Consider the following 19,336-nt stretch of genomic DNA (forward strand, 5'->3'; position numbering starts at 1 on the left):
AAATATGTTTCTAGTCATACTTTACATACTATGTTTTGATTTGGGGGTGACTGATAAAAATAGAGGGAAGAGGAGCCCCTTGAAGCATTTCTTGTGGCCATCCCTGCAGAAAGGGGACTGTCTGGCAGCAGCAGAGACTCTGAAAGACAAAGGTGCAAATAGAACCACTGAGGGGCCCGGGACAAGGGGGTGCTAGGGTGGGAGAAGAGCTTTAGGGGTTCTGAGAGATCCATGGCAGGGATGCCATGTTCTCGTTCTTGTGGCAGAACCCTGCAGGTACCTGGTGGGAGGGCTTCAAGGGCAGCCGACGGTCACGAAGAAGCTGGAGTAGATGAACCTTAGGGTTTTGTTTAGAACCCACAGGAGATCCCCTTGGAGATCCCCGAAATAACTGGGTCAGATCCTGCAGGGAGGGAGGTGACATTCTGCTCAGGCAAGTGAGGACAACCAGCCTGTGAAATTTGAGTCATGCCTGTAAATGGGGTGACAGCCAGAGATGTTCTGGCTTCATGTGCAAATTAGTTAACTTTTCAGACAAATTAATGGAAAGATATTAAAACAATGGAAATGGCTCAGTGGCTGCTCAATGTGTACTGCATTTAGAGATCTCAGACAATCTGAAGTTTCAAGTACATCGGTTTGATTTCACTTTCAGCTGACGTATAAAGCGTGTGGTTAAACAAGCAGACTTTGAGTTTATAGTCAAGTTTAAAAACATAATGGCTATCTGGATTCATTTCAGGAGTCAGCACATTGGGGTCCACGTAGTGGAAATAATAATCCCGGCCTTCTCTGCACTGGTCAGACGCCATCTGGAGAATTTACTGACTTCTGAGGGCCGTGTTTCAAGAGGACATGAATCAACTCTCATGGGGTCAGGCAAGGGCAACTGGGTAGGGGGAAGGATCTAGAAGTCTGTTATCTGAGAAACAAGATCTGGGAGACTCGGGGAGGATCATCAGAGCTGTGTTTGAATGCTTGAATTTTTGCTACAGAGCGAGACTCCATCTCAAAAAAAAAAAAAAAAAGAAGCAAATAACCTAACATATTGGAGGTAATGAGGTCTGATGAGGTCTGCAGTGTAGAAAAACACAGCACAGCAGGTAAGGGGAGGTCAGAGAAACTAGGGTGGGGTGGGGCAGAACCACGACTGCCATTTTTGAAAATTGCAGTAAAATATACATAACATAAAATTTAAGTGTACATTTCAGTGGCATTAGGCATTCAAATTGTTGTGCATAATCCCAGCTACTCGGGAGGCTGAGGCAGGAGAATCGCGTGAACCCAGGAGGCGGAGGTGCAATGAGCTGAGATCGTACCATTGCACTCCAGCCTGGGCAACAAGACTGAGACTCTGTCTCAAAAAAAAAAAAAAAAAAATTGTTGTGCAACTGTCACTAACATTTGTCTCTGGAACCTTTTTTTTTTTTTTGAGATGGAGTCTTGCTCTGTCGCCCAGGCTTGAGTGCAGTGGCGAGATCTTGGCTCACTGCAACCTCCACCTCCGGGGCTCAGACAGTTCTTCTGCCTCAGCCTCCCGAGTAGCTGGGATTAGAGGCATGTGCCACCATGCCCAGCTAATTTTTGTATTTTTACAAAATAAATTTTTTTTTTTTGTATTTTTACAAAACAAAATTTTTTTTCGTATTTTTATAAAATACATTTTTTTTTTTTTTTTAAGAGACAGGGTTTCACTGTGTTGGCCAGACTGGTCTTGCATCCCTGACCTCAGGTGATCTGCCTGCCTCAGACTCCCAAAGTGCCCGGATTACAGGCATGAGCCACCATGCCCAGCCCAGAGCCTTTTTGTCATGTCAATTTGAAACTCTGTACTGATCAAACAACAACTCTCCATTCCTTCTCCCACCCCAGCCCCTGGCAACCACCGTTCTACCTTGTGTCTCTGTGAATGTGACTACACTAGGGTACCTCATGTAAGTGGAGAGGGAGTTTCTGGGATTCACTATTTATTGCCAGCAACCAGCATAGCACTCAGTAGAGGCTCAATAGGTAATGACTATTGTGGATTGATGTGGACCACCTCTAGGAAAACTATCCTATAGACCTTATTAAACTAAAACTTCTGCACAGCAAAGGAAATAATCAACAGAGTAAAGAGACAGGTTATAGAATGGCAGGAAATATTTGCAAGCCATTCATCTGACAAGGAACTAATATCTAGAATATACAAAGAACTCAAACAACTCAACAGCAAAACAAAACAAAACAAAACAATACAAAAAATCCAAATCTTGTTAAAAAGTGGGCAAAGGATCTGAATGGACATTTCTCAAAAGAAGACATACAGATGGCCAACTTGGTATATGAAACAATGCTCAACACCATTGATCATCAGGGAAATGCAAATAAAAACCATAATGAGATATCATCTCACTGTGGTTAGAATGGCTACTGTTGACAAGACAAAATATAATAAATGTTGGTGAGGATGCAGAGAAAAGGAAATTCTTATACACTGATGGTGGAAATGTAAATTAGTACAGCCATTATGGAAAACAGTACAGAGGTTTCTCAAAAAACTAAAAATAGAATGACCATACGATCCAGCAATCCCACTTCTGAGTATTTATCCAAAGAAAAAGAAATCAGTATATCAAAGGAATACCTGCATCTCCATGTTTACTGCAGTACTGTTCACAATAGCTAACCTATGAAATCAACAGGAGTGTCCATTAACAGATGACTAAAAAAAATGTGGTATATATACACAATGGAATATTATTCTGCCATAAAATTGAAATTCTATCATTTGCAGCAACATGGATAGAATTGGAAGTTATTAAGTGAAATAAGCCAGGTGCAGAAAGATAGATCTCCCATGTTCTCATATGTGGGAGCTACAAAAGTTGATCTCAAGAAACTAGAGAGTAGAATGATGGTTAACAGAGGCTGAGATGAGGGAGTAAGGATGAAGAGAGTTTGGTTAATGGATCCAAACATACAGAGAAGGAATTAGTTTTTGGGTGCAATACCACGGTAGGGTGACTTTAGTTAACAATAGCTTATTGTATATTTCTTTTCTTTTCTTTCTTTTTTTTTTTAAGACAGAGTCTTGCTCTCTCACCCAGGCTGGAGTGCAGTGGCGCAATCTCGGCTCACTGCAAGCTCCGCCTCCCAAGTTCACACCATTCTCCTGCTTCAGTCTCCTGAGTAGCTGGAACTACAGGCATGCGCCACCACGCCCGGCTAATTTTTTTGTATTTTTAGTAGAGGCGGGGTTTCACCATGTTGGTCAGGCTGGTCTCAAACTCTTGTCCTCAATAATCCGCCTGCCTCTGCCTCCCAAAGTGCTGGGATTATAGGCATGAGCCACAGTGCCCAGCCTAATGTTCCATTTTTAAAAAAAACAGGATAGGTCTCAGGTTCAGGACCCTGGACAAAATAATTGGTTTTTTGTTTGTTTGTTTGTTTGTTTGTTTTTTGAGACAGAGTCTCACTCTGTCACCCAGGCTGGAGTACAGTGGTGTGATCCTGTCCCACTGCAACCTCTGCCTCTGGGGTTCAAGCAGTTCTCATGCCTTAGCCTCCCGAGTAGCTGGGATTACAAGCATGCGCCACCACACCAAGGTAATTTTTGTGTTTTTGGTAGAGATGGGGTTTTCCCATGTTGGCCAGGCTGGTCTGGAACTCCTGGCCTCAAGTGATTGACCCGCCTTCATTGTTTCATTTTCATTTTGTAAAATCATCTTTTACCTATGACAAGTGATACTGTTTATGATACTGATATAAAGTGAATATAAATCTAATTTTTTTTTTTTTTTTTTTTTTTGAGATGGAGTCTTGCTTTGTCGCCCAGGCTGGAGTGCAGTGGCGCCATCTCGGCTCACTGCAAGCTCTGCCTCCTGGGTTCATGCCACTCTCCTGCCTCAGCCTCCCAAGTAGCTGGGACTACAGATGCCCGCCACCACGCCCAGCTAACTTTTTGTATTTTTAGTAGAGACGGGGTTTCACTGTGTTAGCCAGGATGGTCTCGATCTCCTGACCTCGTGGTCCGCCCGCCTCGGCCTCCCAAAGTGCTGGGATTACATGCCTGAGCCACCGCTCCCTGCCTATAAATCTAATTTCTTAAAAGTGGATCAAAGGAAAATAGTCTATGACAATTGACTATTGTGATATGTGAATAGAACAAGAATCTTGAAGATTAATGTGCTGTAGCTGGCATTTGCCTAATTTTTTGATGCTGGATATCCGAGCCTCACCTTGATTGGGAGGAACATTCCAGATGCGAGTGAGTCTTCCTGGAAGGCAGCACCCCTTCATCTTATAGAAGCTGACAAGGTCAGCCTTTCTTTGCTCCATGGCTACTAGGTGGGGCGAGAGACTTAGTCTGGACCTACTGAGTGCTCCCAGGATTTCACATGTACAGCGAGATGCAGGGGCAGGGAATATCATCTACAGTGGTTGCCAGAGATTCAAAAGTCCATCAACAAAAATCTAGGACAGTAAAACATATACCTACCTTATGACCCACTAATTCTACTGGAATTGCTATACTTAAGAAAAATTAGTGAATATGTCTACCAAAAGACAGGTCCAAGCATTTTTATAGCAGCATAACTTATCGTAACCAAAAACTAAAAATAACTCAAAGCTTCATTAAAAGGAGAATGGATAAAACATTTTGGTAAATTATACATCAGAGTACTACACCATAATAATAATAATAATAAAAACTATGAGGCCAGGTGCGGTGGCTCACGCCTGTAATCCCAGCATTTTGGGAGGCCGAGGTGGGCGGATCGCCTGAGGTGGGGAGTTCGATACCAGGCTGACCAACGTGGAGAAACCCCATTTCTACTAAAAATAGAAAAAATAGCCAGGTGTTGTGGCACTTGCCTGTAATCCCAGCTACTCAGGAGGCTGAGGCAGGAGAATTGCTTGAATCCAGGAGGCAGAGGTTGTGGTGAGCCGAGATCGTGCCACTGCACTCCAGCCTGGGCAACAAGAGTGAAACTCTGTCTCAAAAAAAAAAAAAAGAACTATGAACAATACTGCAAGTAACCACATGGACAAATCTCACAGATATAATGAGAGAGAGAGAGAGAGAAAGAGAGAAACCCTAGGCACAAAAGAGAAAGCCTAGGCACAAAAGAGTATACACAGAGTAGATATTGTATGGCTCTATCTATGTGAAGTTCAACAACAGGTAAAACTAATCAATAGTAATAGAAGCCAGAAAAACCTGGACGTGGTGGCATGTGCCAGTAGTCCCAGTGACTCGGGAGGCTGAGACAGAAGTATCGCTTGAGATCATGCCACTGCACTCCAGCCTGGGCAACAGACGAGATTCTGTCTCAAAAAGAAGTGATCGCCTTTAGGGGGAATCCTTTATCAACTGGGAGATGGCACAGGAAAGCCCTCTGAGGTGTTAGAAATATTGTATATTTTGAACAGGGTGGTGGTTACACGGGCGTAGATGTATTTGAGATGCGCACGTGAGATTTGTGCCCTTAGCGCCATATAAATTGTATCTTAACTAAAAAGAAAACGAAGCCCAGTAGCCGAAGTAGTGTCCAGAGTTGGCAGCCCTGGTGTCTGCACTCTAATTAGACTATTGCTGTGACAAGCTCTTGGCTGTGTTCTCAGCTTCCCAGCTTGGTCCCCGGTGCTGTGGGAGCCAGGTTTTCTAGCCTACTTCTTCATCCCTGAGCAGCCTGCTTGCTGTCCTGCCAATAAATTCTTTTTATACTCATGTTAGCCCAAATCAGTCTCTGCTGTTTGCAGTCAAGTACCCTAACAGGCATACTAGCACATAACAGAGGACTAAATGACTGCTGGAAGCCCCCCAGCTCTGACCTTTGGCTGTGACACCCACGTAGGATTCCTCCCGGTATCTAAGCAGCTCCCTGAAAAGCTGGCGGGCTTAAAGGTGCTTTCAAATTGGAAGATGTCACTGCACGGTTGCCATCTCAGCCATAATATAAACATGAAAACGTCAAACCGGAGGCTGATGTTTCCCAAGAAGACAACTTTAATGCTTTTAAAAAATATATTAAATTATTTCCATTATTTTTTCCTTTGTCTCTGGCAACCCCACTCTGTTGGCGACCTCAACCCTTTCTTAGCACGTAACCTCTGGAAAGTAGGATCAAATAAAACAACAAATGTGATTGTGCTTTGTAAATTGTACAGAACCAAGATACATGAAAGGCATTATTATTAGGTTAAAAAAGGCAAAGGAAATTGGTGTATGAAATGCTCAGCTGGTTTGAAACATTAAAATCATTTAAAACCATGCTTTACAAGGCTGCCTAATTGCAAAAGCTATAAACTGTCTTGAGAAAACAACCATAAAAAAGCATGACATTTCAAAATGTAATACAAGTCAGGACCAACTATCTCCTGATGGTTATTGTAGCAGAATTGTTATTTTGGTTTAATGGGACACTTAAAAAATACAATTAGATCTTTAGACTCTGCCAGAATAAAAGCACATAATGAAATGAAGATAGCAGGTATATTGGAAGATAATGTTACATAAGGAGATTATTTTGGTGAACTTTATTTGAATCAGGATGATTCATAATTGTATAATTAGATACTTCAATTTAAACATGAAATGCAGTAAATTACACAAGTAGCAAACAGAGCATCTCTCCCTGGTATTTTTCAATGAGCTATACTAATGTGACATTGACATTGGGTTTTTTATTTTTTCGACAACAAATTGTGATTAGTTGATAGCCTGATGTCTGCAAACATTTCCTCTTAGGTTGAAACATAAGCATTCAGGGTACCAGTTCTTTCTCCTGTGTCACACATCATTCCCTGAAGCCTGGGTCCCCTGGAGAGCTCTTGTACCATCCCAGCCTGGATGTTCCCAGGTGGCCCCATCAGCAGTGCATTATGGGAGCTGTTCAGGGAATTGCAGGAAGGGCCTTTGCCTGCAGAGCAGACTTCCTTGCCTTCTGACCCTCTGTTTGCCAGTGGTGTTGGTGTTGAAATCTCAGACTGATTATTTGATTCTGGAATCAGACTGGCTTTCCTGTCCCTTCCTCCTGCCATCTTGGTTCAGCTGTTTCAGTCAGGATCTGCCTGGGGCAAGGGCACATTGGTCACATATGAGGTGACTAATTCATTCATTGAAAACTAGACATTCAGGTACACTTTTATAAACTGGATAGCTCATCTACCTTATAATGTCTCAGTTGAGACTCTCATTCACCCCAGGATTAGACATTGTTTTTGGTGTCTTTGCAGCCCTTTTATGCAAGTGAGAAAGTACAGAGGATGACCACTTGCCTGAGACCTCGTGGCTAGTGGCAAAAAAGGGATCAAACTTGGGTTCAGCGTTGGTTAGATAATTTGGTTCCTGTGCAAAATGAAAACATGCAACTGCCTGTTCAAAAGTTATTAAGAATTTCAAGATGCCGACAGCATGAAACCAAGCTTGGGGCTCATGCATGCCTACATTAGACATGTCCATCAAGCCAGCCCTGCTCAGTCAGTTGCGTTCCAAATGCCAACTCCTTCAAGGATGGCATTGGTCTTTCGGGGTGTACCTTTCTTTCTTGCCTGAGTTCTAAACCAGTTGAGAAAACCAAAATTGTCAGGCCAATAGTGATAAAAAATGCCAGCTTTCTTTTGGATAAAGACAAGGCTTTATTTTGGTTTGTAACATGTGGTGCATGGCCACACTGGGCTGCCTAATTCTGAACCCAGAATGACAGATTTGTCCCCAGCGGCTCTAGAAAAGGAGAAACCTCTCCCCAGAAGAGACAGAGCCCTTCCTGCTAAGCTGTCAGCACCGCAGTAGCAGGCAAAGCTAGCTCTCCACAGACAGTGGATCCCAAAGAGGAAGAGAAAAAGGAGGAGCTCGCCTACTTATCTCAGTTCCTGTTTCCCAGACTCAGGAGTCAGAGACGTCACGCATTCTCTCTAGGGGAGGAGAAACTGAGGAGGCAGTAGAGCCTAGGTGTGTCCTGTTGAGGATTATTCCCGAATGTGACTGGCTCTTCTACAATAGCTCTTGATGCCTGCCTCCTTGTACTCACACCCTTGTCTAATCCCCTCACCTGAGCATGGGCGGGACCTTTGTGATTTGCTTCTAATACATAGAAGTGATGTCACTTCCAAGGTTTTGATTGCTCAACCCACTGTGAGCTGTTTTATGGTCAGCCAGGAGCAGAGGCTCTTGCTGTCATTCCAACAGCCTCCGGGGAATTGAATCCTGTCAACAACCGTTTGAGGGAACGTGGATGCAGATCTGCCCTGGATGCCTTGAAATGACTGCAGCTCTGGAGGACATGATGCTTGCCTCACTGTGAGAGTCTCGTCTTCCTTCTCCCTTCTCTGCTTCTTCCCCCTTCTCTTCTTCCTCCTATTTCCTGTTCGTGCTCTCTTTGTGTTTCATTGTGATTTGCAATGTGATTTGCATAGATCAGTGATTTGTGATTTTTGTTTTCAAACTAAGGTGTACCATTTCCAAATAAAGTAACCTATGGGCTCAGTCACTCTTTGAAACTCAGGCCTCCTTTTCTTTTCTACACAATGCCCCCCTTGGCCTCAGGTGACCCCAGGAGCACCTGCATGGGGCTCTTCAGCTCCTGCAACACAATGTGAAAGAGTAACCAGGACTGTCTCCACAGTTTCCACAGTTTCGTTATTAGTCTTTCCGACTAGATTATTGCGCAACTCCAATTCCATCTTTTCTCTTCCTGCCTGTCATGTGCCTGAAAAAACAACTTGGCCCTTCTTAAAAGCCTTTAAGATGTCCTCATTGCCTAGGTAAGAGCCATATCTCCTCTTTTTTTTTTTTTTTGACAGAGTCTTGCTCTGTCGCCCAGGCTGGAGTGCAGTGGTGCTATCTCGGCTCACTGCAAGCTCCGCCTCCCGGGTTCACGCCATTCTCCTGCCTCAGCCTCCCGAGTAGCTGGGACTACAGGCACCCGCCACCATGCCTGGCTAATTTTTTTGTATTTTTTTAGTAGAGATGGGGTTTCACCGTGTTAGCCAGGATGGTCTCGATCTCCTGACCTCATGATCCACCCACCTCAGCCTCCCAAAGTGCTGGGATTACAGGCGTGAGCCACCGCGCACGGCGGTAAGAGCCATACCTCTTAACTTTCACATTCAAGCTGTTTCACAATCTAGTCCAAACCGACGTGATCATTCTGACCCAGGGGAAAGAGGAGGGAGCCACTGATTAATGGGGAGACCAACTGAGAGACTTTTGCAAGTATCCAGGTATGCAATGAAGCCCTGCATTAGTAGATAGCAGTGCCCCCAAAGATTTAGCTTGGTCAGGCCGGGTGCGGTGGCTCATGCCTGTAATCCCAGCACTTTGGGAGGCTGAGGTGGGTGGATAACAAGGTCAGGAGTTCACGACTAGCCTGGCCAAGATGATGAAACCCTGTCTCTACTAAAAATACAAAAATTAGCCAGGTGTGGTGGTTGGCACCCATAATCCCAGCTACTCAGGAGGCTGAGGCAGAGAATCGCTTGAATCCAGAAGGCGGAGGTTGCAGTGAGCCGAGATCGCGCCACTGCACTCCAGCCTGGTCAACAGAGCAAGACTCTATCTCAAAAAAAAAAAAAAAAAGATTTAGCTTGGTTCATTCATTCATTCCCCAATCATTCATTGGCTAGGCATTTTTTGAGATGCTAAGTAATAAAATAGTGAACAAAACAAACAATTCTTGCCCCGTAAGTTTCTATTCTCCTGGGGAGAAGCAGACAATCAACAAACAAACAAAAAAATAAGATATGTGTTATCATGGGTGATGAGTAATTGCTATGATGAAAAATAAATCATGGAGGTGGGCATGTACAGAGGTATTGCAATTTAAAATAGGGTAGTCAGGGGAGGCTTCCATGAAAAAGTGACATTAGGGCAAAGACCAGATTATGTAGAGCCTTGCAGGCCATTGTATGGCCCTGGTTTGCTGAGGAGAAGTGGTTTTGATCACTGAATGGGGACATGTGGCTTCTGTTCTGGTAAAGGGGATAAGTTTTGACCAGTCACTTTGCCTCTATAAGCCTCAGTTTCTCCATCTGAATTATAACGGTGCCCACCTCAAAGAGTTGTTGTATATTTTAAAAGAGATTGTGCATGTAGGTAGAACATTCATTCATTTATTCTGTGCACAAAAGTTTATTGAGTGCCTACTGTATGCCGCTGACTATACCTGGCACATACAAACCCACACGTGTTGGTGAATATTATAATTACTAAAAAGGGACAAGTTGGCAGGTGAATTTTGTCATACCTTTTTTCAAAATGGCAACTGCTGCAACCTTGGCCTGATTCACTGGGGACCATGGGAAAGATACAATTTCATGCATCATTGTAGCCTCTCTTCCTTGTTACCTCATAGCCTTACTTCTTACACAAGGGGACATCGATCTCACTATGCCTGAGGTCATCTGGCTGGAGTGAAATCCCCAAAGATCTTATGAAAAATCTGATGCTAAATAACCAATAGAACAATTGTCAATAAGGGCTCCACAATACAAGATCTCGTTCCTTCCAATTTTCAGTGTGAGTCACCTATTGTATTTTTTCACCTTGAGCTTGATGCAGCGGACAGACAGGGAGCTCCAAGACACTGTAGAAAGGACGCTTCATGGTAGCACCACCTCGGAGTTTGAAGTTTCCCTAGAAGGGTCAACAAATCCATCATCTGTTTGGGTCATCTCATTCCACAACGAATGCGTGGAGCCCTCCTGAGGAGGTGCATGGCTGCCTATACTGATTGGTGAACAAAAAAAAGAGAACCCCAAGCCCTTTAGATTCCAGGATTGATGTGTCTCCCCTGACCTCTGAAGTCGGTCTCTTTGCAATTCGACCAAATTGAATTCAGTGCCTACCAGGTACTAGACACGGTGCTAGTCATTGGAGTACAAAAGTGAATGAGACAGAGCCTTTGCCCTTGAGGAGCTCACGGTCTAGTGGGTGAGACCCATGCAAACAAATAATGATAATGCACCCTGACAAGGGTTATAAAAGAGGCAGACATAAAGGGCTGTGGGAAGACGGTGAAGACAGCAAGAGAATTCTGCCTGGGTATATGTGGTGGAGTGGTGTCTGTGCATTAATGAAGGCTACAAATGTTTTCAAGATACCATGGATTGTCAGCTGTTTTCTGATTTAATAACAGCTTTTGGGTAAACAATAAGAAGTGCTGCGACATTGAATGGCCACATCAGCTGTGATAAGCATACCAATGACAGAACTGTTAACATTGTGAAAATACTCTGTTTGAACTCCCTTTCTCCAAAATCTGATATCTCCTACACCTGAGTGTGGACTCAGAGAAAGTCTCTTCTCAGCATCAAGTGGGCAGGACTAGCTGAGAGGCCCAGTTTACAGCTTAGAGAGATCTGAGACAGGTAGAGGCCGCTACGCAGACACAAAACCTAACTGGCTGGCCAACACTGGAGGTGTGAAGGCATGGAGGAAATCTTTGCTCCCAGAGCTCCTTCCAAGGAAAATATAGTGCATGCTTGCTTGCAAGAAGTTTGCAAGAAATACTTTGATAAGATGCTACTGAGGATGTTGGTGATGTGGATCTTCAAAATGTCTGCTCAGGCTGCTAACTGCCTTCCAGGGAGGCTGCAGTTGGGTCAGTTGTAGGGGCCCTGGTTTTGCAAAGTTCAATGTGCAAGCTCAGAGCCAAATTGCTGTGATGGTGGAGGACAGGCTGGGGTGGCCACTAATAAGCAGGCCTCCTTCACCCACCCTGCCCCTCTCTTTTAAATAAATGCAGAATAGATATTGAAAGAATATCCATTTCAAGGTGCATGAGACTTCCCTGCCTGGAAGTCCCACTGTTTCTATGCAGCTTTGGCTGAAAAGCAGCATTCAGAAGGAATAAGTGTCAACCCAGAGGCTGGGCTGGGATGTGGAAACTCGGGGAGAGGCTGTGGGTGCAGTCTCTGGAGCCACTAGGGCAGAGCAGCTGCATTCAGAATGGAGGTGAGGAGGCGGGAGGCAGGCCTGGGGCTGTTCCCCAGGCTCTGCAGCCTACTGCAGGGGTGTTACAGGACACTGGTGACCAATGTGGGCTGAGGAGGAACTGTTCAGGGTGGTGAGGCTATTCGGACCACGTCCACATTCCAGGATGTGAGTTTTGGGGCTTCCTAATTATTACTTGCTGGATTATCTTTTCTTTTGTCACCACTGCCTCCCCAAGTCACTTTCTGTATTAGTTTGTTTTCATGCTGCTGATAAAGACATACCTGAGACTGGGTAATTTACTAAAAAAGAGGTTTAATTGGACTTACAGTTCCACGTGGCTGGGGAAGCCTCACAATCGTGGCAGAAGGCAAGGAGGAGCAAGTCCCATCTTACATCCATGGCAGCAGGCGAAGAGAGAATGAGGAAGACGCAAAAGTAGAAACGCCTGATAAAACCATCAGATCTTGTGAGACTTGTTCACTACCACGAGAACAGTAAGGGAAGATCTACCCCCATGATTCAATTATCTCCCACCAGATCCCTCCCACAACACATGGGAATTATGGGAGTACAATTCAAGATGAGATTTGGGTGAGGACACAGAGCCAAACCATATGGCTGCCTTTACCAGATGTGTGTGTGTGTGTGTGTGTGTGTCTGTGTTTAGGGGTGGAGAACTTGGGGGCAAAGGATGGAGAAAAGAGCAAAACATAGACCAGAAAGATCGCCCTGGTTCACAGCATTCTGGAGACCACCTGAATTGAAACGGGCTCTGTGGGAAGGGAGAGGAGTTGACCATCCCGGCTGAGAGCACAGTAGTTTGAATACCTCAGGCCTCTGTTTGAATCTTGTCCCTGTGATATTGGGCGAGTTATTTAGTCTCTCCACAGTTTCAGTCTCCTGGTCTGTAATATCTATCTTGTAGGACTATTGGCAGAATTAACTGAAATCATGTATCATAGAGGGTATAGCATTGCGCCTAGCACATGGTAAATGCTTAGTGAATAGTACCTATCATTGTTATTATATGAAGTATATATTCATATTAGGACACATTTTTGCACTTTGGTTCAAATCAAACCGTAAAATAGCTGCACTCAGCAGTCAATGGGCCAAAAGACTACATCATGAATTTCCAAAGAGGGCAATCCTTCATTGAAATCTAAGGCGAAGTGCAAAGGCCCAGGTTCTCCCATTTTCTTGCTGAAAGATCTTGAGTAACTCGCTTGACTTCTATGAGTGGATTTTCCTACCTAACAAATGGAGAAGGAAGCTCTCAGCACTGGTATGTTTGCTTAAAAACAGAATAACCTGCATTCTATAGGGTTGGGGCCACACACTGGGACCCTCTTCCCAGAAAAAGGGAAGCTTGATGTGTGTACCTTATCAGCTAGGATTTCCACCTTGCTCCTCCTGTTAAGGCCAGCTTCTTAGTGTCGATGTCTGGCTTATGGTAGGTGTTATATGGATATGCGTTAAATAAATAAATGATATAACTGACAGTGACACTCTGGATCAATTTATCCATCTATCCATTCAAGAAACACATGTGGCTGGGGCAAAATTTCTTTCTTCTTTCTTTTTTGGGGGGATAGAGTCTCACTCTGTCACCCAGGCTGAAATTCAGTGGCATCATCATAGCTCACTGCAGCCTCAAACTCCTGGGCTCAAGTGATCCTCCTGCCTTGGCCTCCCAAAGTACTAGGGTTATACGCATGAGTCACCACGCTCAGCCTAAGACAAGATTTCTCAGCAAGTGGATGCCAGCCACCTGCTCGTGTTGAGCCCTTTCCTCTCCTTCTGAGGGAGGATTTGCCCTTTGTCATCCTGCTTCCCTAGACTTGAGGAAGGGCACAAAAATGGGAAATAGGTAGAGAGAGGCAGAGTTCCAAAGATATGGGAGGAAAGGGAAAAAGGACACTTGCTTAAAGTGGAAAGCAAACCAAAGCAGAAAAGACTAGGTATATCCCAAAAGAATGGAAATTCAAGTGATATCTGCACTCCTATGTTTATTGCAGCACTATTCACAGTAGCCAAGATTTGGAGGCAACCCTAAGTGTCCATCAACAGAAAAATCAGACCAGGCATGGTGGCTCATGCCTGTAATCCCTGTACTTTGGGAGGCTGAGGTGGGAGGACCCCTTAAACCCAGGAGTTCGAGGCCAGTCTGGGCAATATAGTGAGAGCTCGTCTCCATAAGAAACAAAATAAATAGCCTGGTGTGGTGGTGCACACTTGTAGTCCTAACTACTCAGGAGGTTGAGGAGGCAGGATTGCTTGAGCCCAGGCATTTGAATTTGAGTCTGCAGTGAGCCATGATTGTGTCACTGCACTCCAGCCTGTGCAACAGAGTGAGACCCTGTCTCCATAAAAAAAAAAAAAAAAAAAAAAGCAGACAAATGGATAAAGAAAATGTGGTGCATTTGCACAACAGAGTACCATTCAGCCATAAAAAACCAAGGTCCTGCCATTTTAAACAACATGGCTAGAACTGCAGGACATTATATTAAGTGAAATAAGTCAGCCACAGAAAGACAAACTTCACTTGTTCTCACTCATTTGTGGGAGCTAAAAATTAAAACATCTGAACTCATGGAGATAGGGACATAGAGATAGAGAGCTAAAAATGGAAACTTCTCAACATCATGGAGAATGATGGTTACCAGAGGCTGGGAAGTGTAGTTTGGTGGGGAATAGGGATGGTTAATGGGTACAAAAATATTGTTAGATAGAATGAATAAGAGCTAGTATTTGATAGCATAACCGAGTGACCACTGTCAACAACAATTTATTGTACATTTAAAAATAACTAAGAGCGCAATTGGATTGTTTGTAACACAAAGGATAAATGCTTGAGGTGACAGATACTCCATTTACCCTGATGTGATTACTACACATTGTATGTCTGTATCAAAATATCTCACGTACCCAATAAATATATGTACAACCACTATAAAAGCCAAAAAGAGAAGCAGATTTACCTAACAAAGAATGGGGAGAGAGAGGTGAGATAGGGAGAAGGCAGGGAAGTCAAAGAGGAAGAACCAGTCACAGGGCCTCTCGGGGCTGTGTGAGGGAAAGTGCTTGAGGATATGGCAGGGGAAAGGGAGGTGGGGTTGGCAGCCAGAGGCTCCAGAGCATAAGAGAGCCGGAGAGGAGAAGGCGTTTTGGATAAGCATCACTGTCAGTTATGTATCGCATCCCCTTTCCTGTTCTTGGAGATACCTAGGTAAAGAATGGGATTCCTTTTTCACTATGTTGGCTGAAAGACTGTGGTTCTTTCAATTCAACTGCGCCCAAAAACAAGCAACATGGGACTCAGGGTTTATAAGCTTTGTACAAATAATGAGCATATATCATATGCTAGAATCTAGGTGAGGAGGCAGGGACACAGAAATCTACCATAAAACAGCCATGCCGGCTGGGTGCAGTGGCTCGCGCCTGTCTGTAATCCCAGCATTTTGGGAGGCTGAGGTGGGTGGATCACTTGAGGTCAGGAGTTCAAGACCAGCCTGGCCAACATGGTAAAACTCTGTCTCTACTAAAAATACAAAAATTAGTTGGGCGTGATGGTGCCCGCCTGAAATCCCAGCTACTTGGGAGGCTGAGGCAGGAGAATCGATTGAACCCGGGAGGCAGAGGTTGCAGTCAGCTGAGATCACGCCACTACACTCCAGCGCTCCAGCCTGGGTGATAGAGTGAATCTCAAAACAAACAAACACCCGGCCATGCCTCCAAGGAGCTCATAACCCAGAAGGAGCAGCAGATTTCACATATGTGTGCGCACACACACACACACACATTCTCTCTCTCTCTCTCTGTCATATGCTCACCCAGGCACCACGGCTCAAAGGCCATAGTGGAGAATCAAACAATGTGCTCTTGGTATAACCAAGGAAGTCTTCACAGAGGAAGTGGCATTTGAGCCAGGCCTTGAAGGGGAAGGTATCCAAATCCTTGTGGAGTACACAGCTTAAAAAGAAATAGAAATATGTATGTGTGTGTAAAAATATCAATATTCACATATGATATAGGATATGTCTAATGAGCATATGAATAAGGTACAGAGGGAACACGGAGGAAGGAGAGGCTGAACTTGCCCCTGACAGTCAGGGAGAGTCACAGGGGAGATGACCCTTAATCTGGGTCTTGAAGGATGCATAGAAGTTCACCAGGTAAAAATATTGCAAAGAACGTCATTCAGAATCTAGACAGAGGTAACATTGTATGCAAAGACCTGGCATCCTCAGTCCCTTGGTCCCATGGATGGGTTGGATAGCACTTCTGAAGCTTTAACCTGGCCTGGCCATGCCTAAATAGTTGTTTCTCTGGTGTTTCAAGGGTAGATAAGAACAGACCAGAGTTTGTTATAATATGCGGTGCTTTCAGTGGTAAGTCCACTCAATTCCTCTCTGGCAATGGACAATGTCACACAGTGAAGATATTAATATCTTTCCAAGAAAGTAAAACCACCTAGATTTGGCTCTGTGCATCCACCCAGATAAAGGAAATACTGTCTTTCACAGAAAGAAGCCACTGAGGTTTACAGGAGCTGCAGCTCTGAAACTCCAAAGCCTCTTCCAATGGTGGGAGTGGTGGTGGGGGAGTCTGTGAGAAGGAGCTGCAGCTATGGCCTAAACTTTGTGCCAGCACATCAAAGACATTGCCTCATACGTGTTTATGTTTCCCTGGTTTCAGATGTCTCTCTCCTGATTGTCCAGATGATTGTCATTATAAGAATGTGGAGGGGCCGGGCGCGGTGGCTCACGCCTGTAATCCCAGCACTTTGGGAGGCCGAGGCGGGCGGATCACGAGGTCAGGAGATTGAGACCATCCTGGCTAACATGGTGAAACTCTGTCTCTACTAAAAATACAAAAAAATTAGCCCGTCGTAGTGGTGGGCGGCTGTAGTCCCAGCTACTGGGGAGGCTGAGGCAGGAGTATGGCGTGAACCCAGGAGGCGGAGCTTGCAGTGAGCCGAGATTGCGCCACTGCACTCCAGCCTGGGCGACAGAGCCAGACTCTGTCAAAAAAAAAAAAGGAACGTGGAGGAACTGGAGGTGACTGGGGGGGGCAGCCAAGGAAGACATCGTAGTGAGATTTGAGCCAGGCCCTGGAGGATGGGGAGCATCTAGGTGTATGGATCAGGGGAGAATGGAATTGTAGGCAAGTGACTTAAATTTACTCAGCTTCACTTTGCTCAACTGTAAGCTGGGCATCATCATATTATTTCATGGAGTTGAGGATTAAATGAGACAATATGCTCCTACTCTATGGAATGGAACAGACAGTACTAACCCCATTTTACAGATGAGCAGACTGAGGCCTGGTGCATAGTAGGTACTCAGCGAACAGCGGTATTAGTTGTCATCATCGTTGTCATCATTCTCATTCCAGGTATGTGGACCCATATAAAGAGCATGGATATGAAAGGTTTCTGATGATCTTGTTAGTTGCTATTTCTCCAGTCTCTAGAACAGCACCTGCAAGGCTGGGAGCAGTGGCTTATGCCTGTAATTCCAGCACTTTGGGAGGCTGAGGCGGGTGGATCACGAGGTCAGGAGTTTGGGACCTGCCTGGCCAACATAGTGAAACCCTGTTTCTACTAAAAATACAAAAAAAAATATTAGATGGGCATGGTGGTGAGCGCCTGTAATCCCAGCTACTTGGGATGCTGAGGAAGAAGAATCGCTTGAACCTGGGAGGCGGAAGTTGCAGTGAGCTGAGATCGTGCTTCTGCACTCCAGCCTGGGCAACAGAGCGAGACTTCGTCTCAAAAAAAAGAAAAAAAAAAAAAGAACCAGAACAGCACCTGCAGATAGAAGGCACTCAGTAAAGATTTGCTCAATGAATGAAATCCTAGCTCCTCCGCTTACCACTTCTGCGACTTCAGACAAGTACTTAACCTCTCTGTGTTTCAGTTTCCTTTCCTATAGAAAGGGAATAATAATACCCACCTCATTGAATTCTTGAAAATGATACAATAGTGCCTGACGAAATGCTGCCTGGTTTTAGTCAGGCTAAAAGCCTGACCACTGCTATTAGTGGAATCAAGGATGTCTTCACAGAGGAGGTGCCATTTGAGCTGGGCCTTGAAGGGAAAGGGATCCAAGTTCCTGTGGCATTCACTGCCTGAAAAGAAATACAAATATGTATGTGTATGTGAAAGTATTAGTATTCACATGTAATATGGGATATTATATAAAATATATACTATTCAATATATATAAATTATATATTCACGTATATATGTACATTGTATAATATTTACATATAATATGGGCTAAAAGCCTGGCTTGGCAGTGGTGCAGTGTCTGGTTGGAAAATCCTCACATCTCCTCTGTTACAGGTTCATGGATATATTGGTGGATTTGAGGGGTGTTTTTCCACCTGCATGTTTTTAGAGCAACCCTCTCCCTGAAGACCACGGCCTGAGAGTTGTTATGCAGACCTTTTACCGGGAATAGAGTGATAGGTAATTGAAAAGGCTCTTGGTCTGGGAGAAAAAGGGATAGTGTGTGGAATGGTTAGTGACGCCGGCTATGGGTGCTGTGTGATCTTGGGCATGTTGTTTGACTTATCTGAGCCTCAATCCTGCAGCTGCAAAATAGAAATTACCAAAGTATCCATCTCATAGCACAGAATACTCTTTAAATGGTAGTGAAACAAATGCCTGGGGGGAGGCGGCAAAGGACAGGCTCCTGTGCTGAACCTCCTATTAAACAAATGGCTTTCCCTCAGCACAGTCCCTGGGGCCCACAGTCACTGACAAAGGTAATTTAATTATACTGTTGGCAAGGGAAGATGTTGCTGACCCGCAGTTATCATTATATGAATTTTTGGAGATGTACATGAGAGATTGTTGGAAGAGCCACCTTCAAGACTCTTTCTTAACCACACTCTGAGGTGTTTTCCAGTTGGATTTGTCTTCTGCCAAGATTTTTTTTTTTTTAAACTTTACTTCCATAAAGAAGAGGCTGACAAGATCTCCCAAGAAGAAACAAATTATCCTGCTTGCAAACTACACAAGGTTGTGTTCAGGCCTTGGATGGCTGACAAGGATCTTGTTGGCTTTGGCATTGAGAGCTAACTGGGGACAGGTGAGGTGGAATTACTAGACATTTGACTTCAGCAGTTCAGTTCAGCCAACATTTATTTGGCAACTCCTCAATGTACTAAGCGTTGGGAATGTAGAGACTGACCAAAGTATGGTCCCTACCCTCAAGGGGCTCACAGTCTATTGGGGAAAAAGATATAGACACAGCTCAAAGCTCTACAGAACAGAATGCATAAAGGACATTGGAGCTGAGAAGACGGGGTGGTTGCTTGATAAGGTCATGCCCTCTCTGGTTGGGAAGGAGTATTCCATCTTTTATCACAGTCTTCCAGATCTCCAGAAAGCTCTTTAATTCATCT

The sequence above is a fragment of the Symphalangus syndactylus genome, chromosome 7, assembly GCF_028878055.3.
Source record: "Symphalangus syndactylus isolate Jambi chromosome 7, NHGRI_mSymSyn1-v2.1_pri, whole genome shotgun sequence".
NCBI classification, from domain to species: Eukaryota; Metazoa; Chordata; class Mammalia; order Primates; family Hylobatidae; genus Symphalangus; species Symphalangus syndactylus.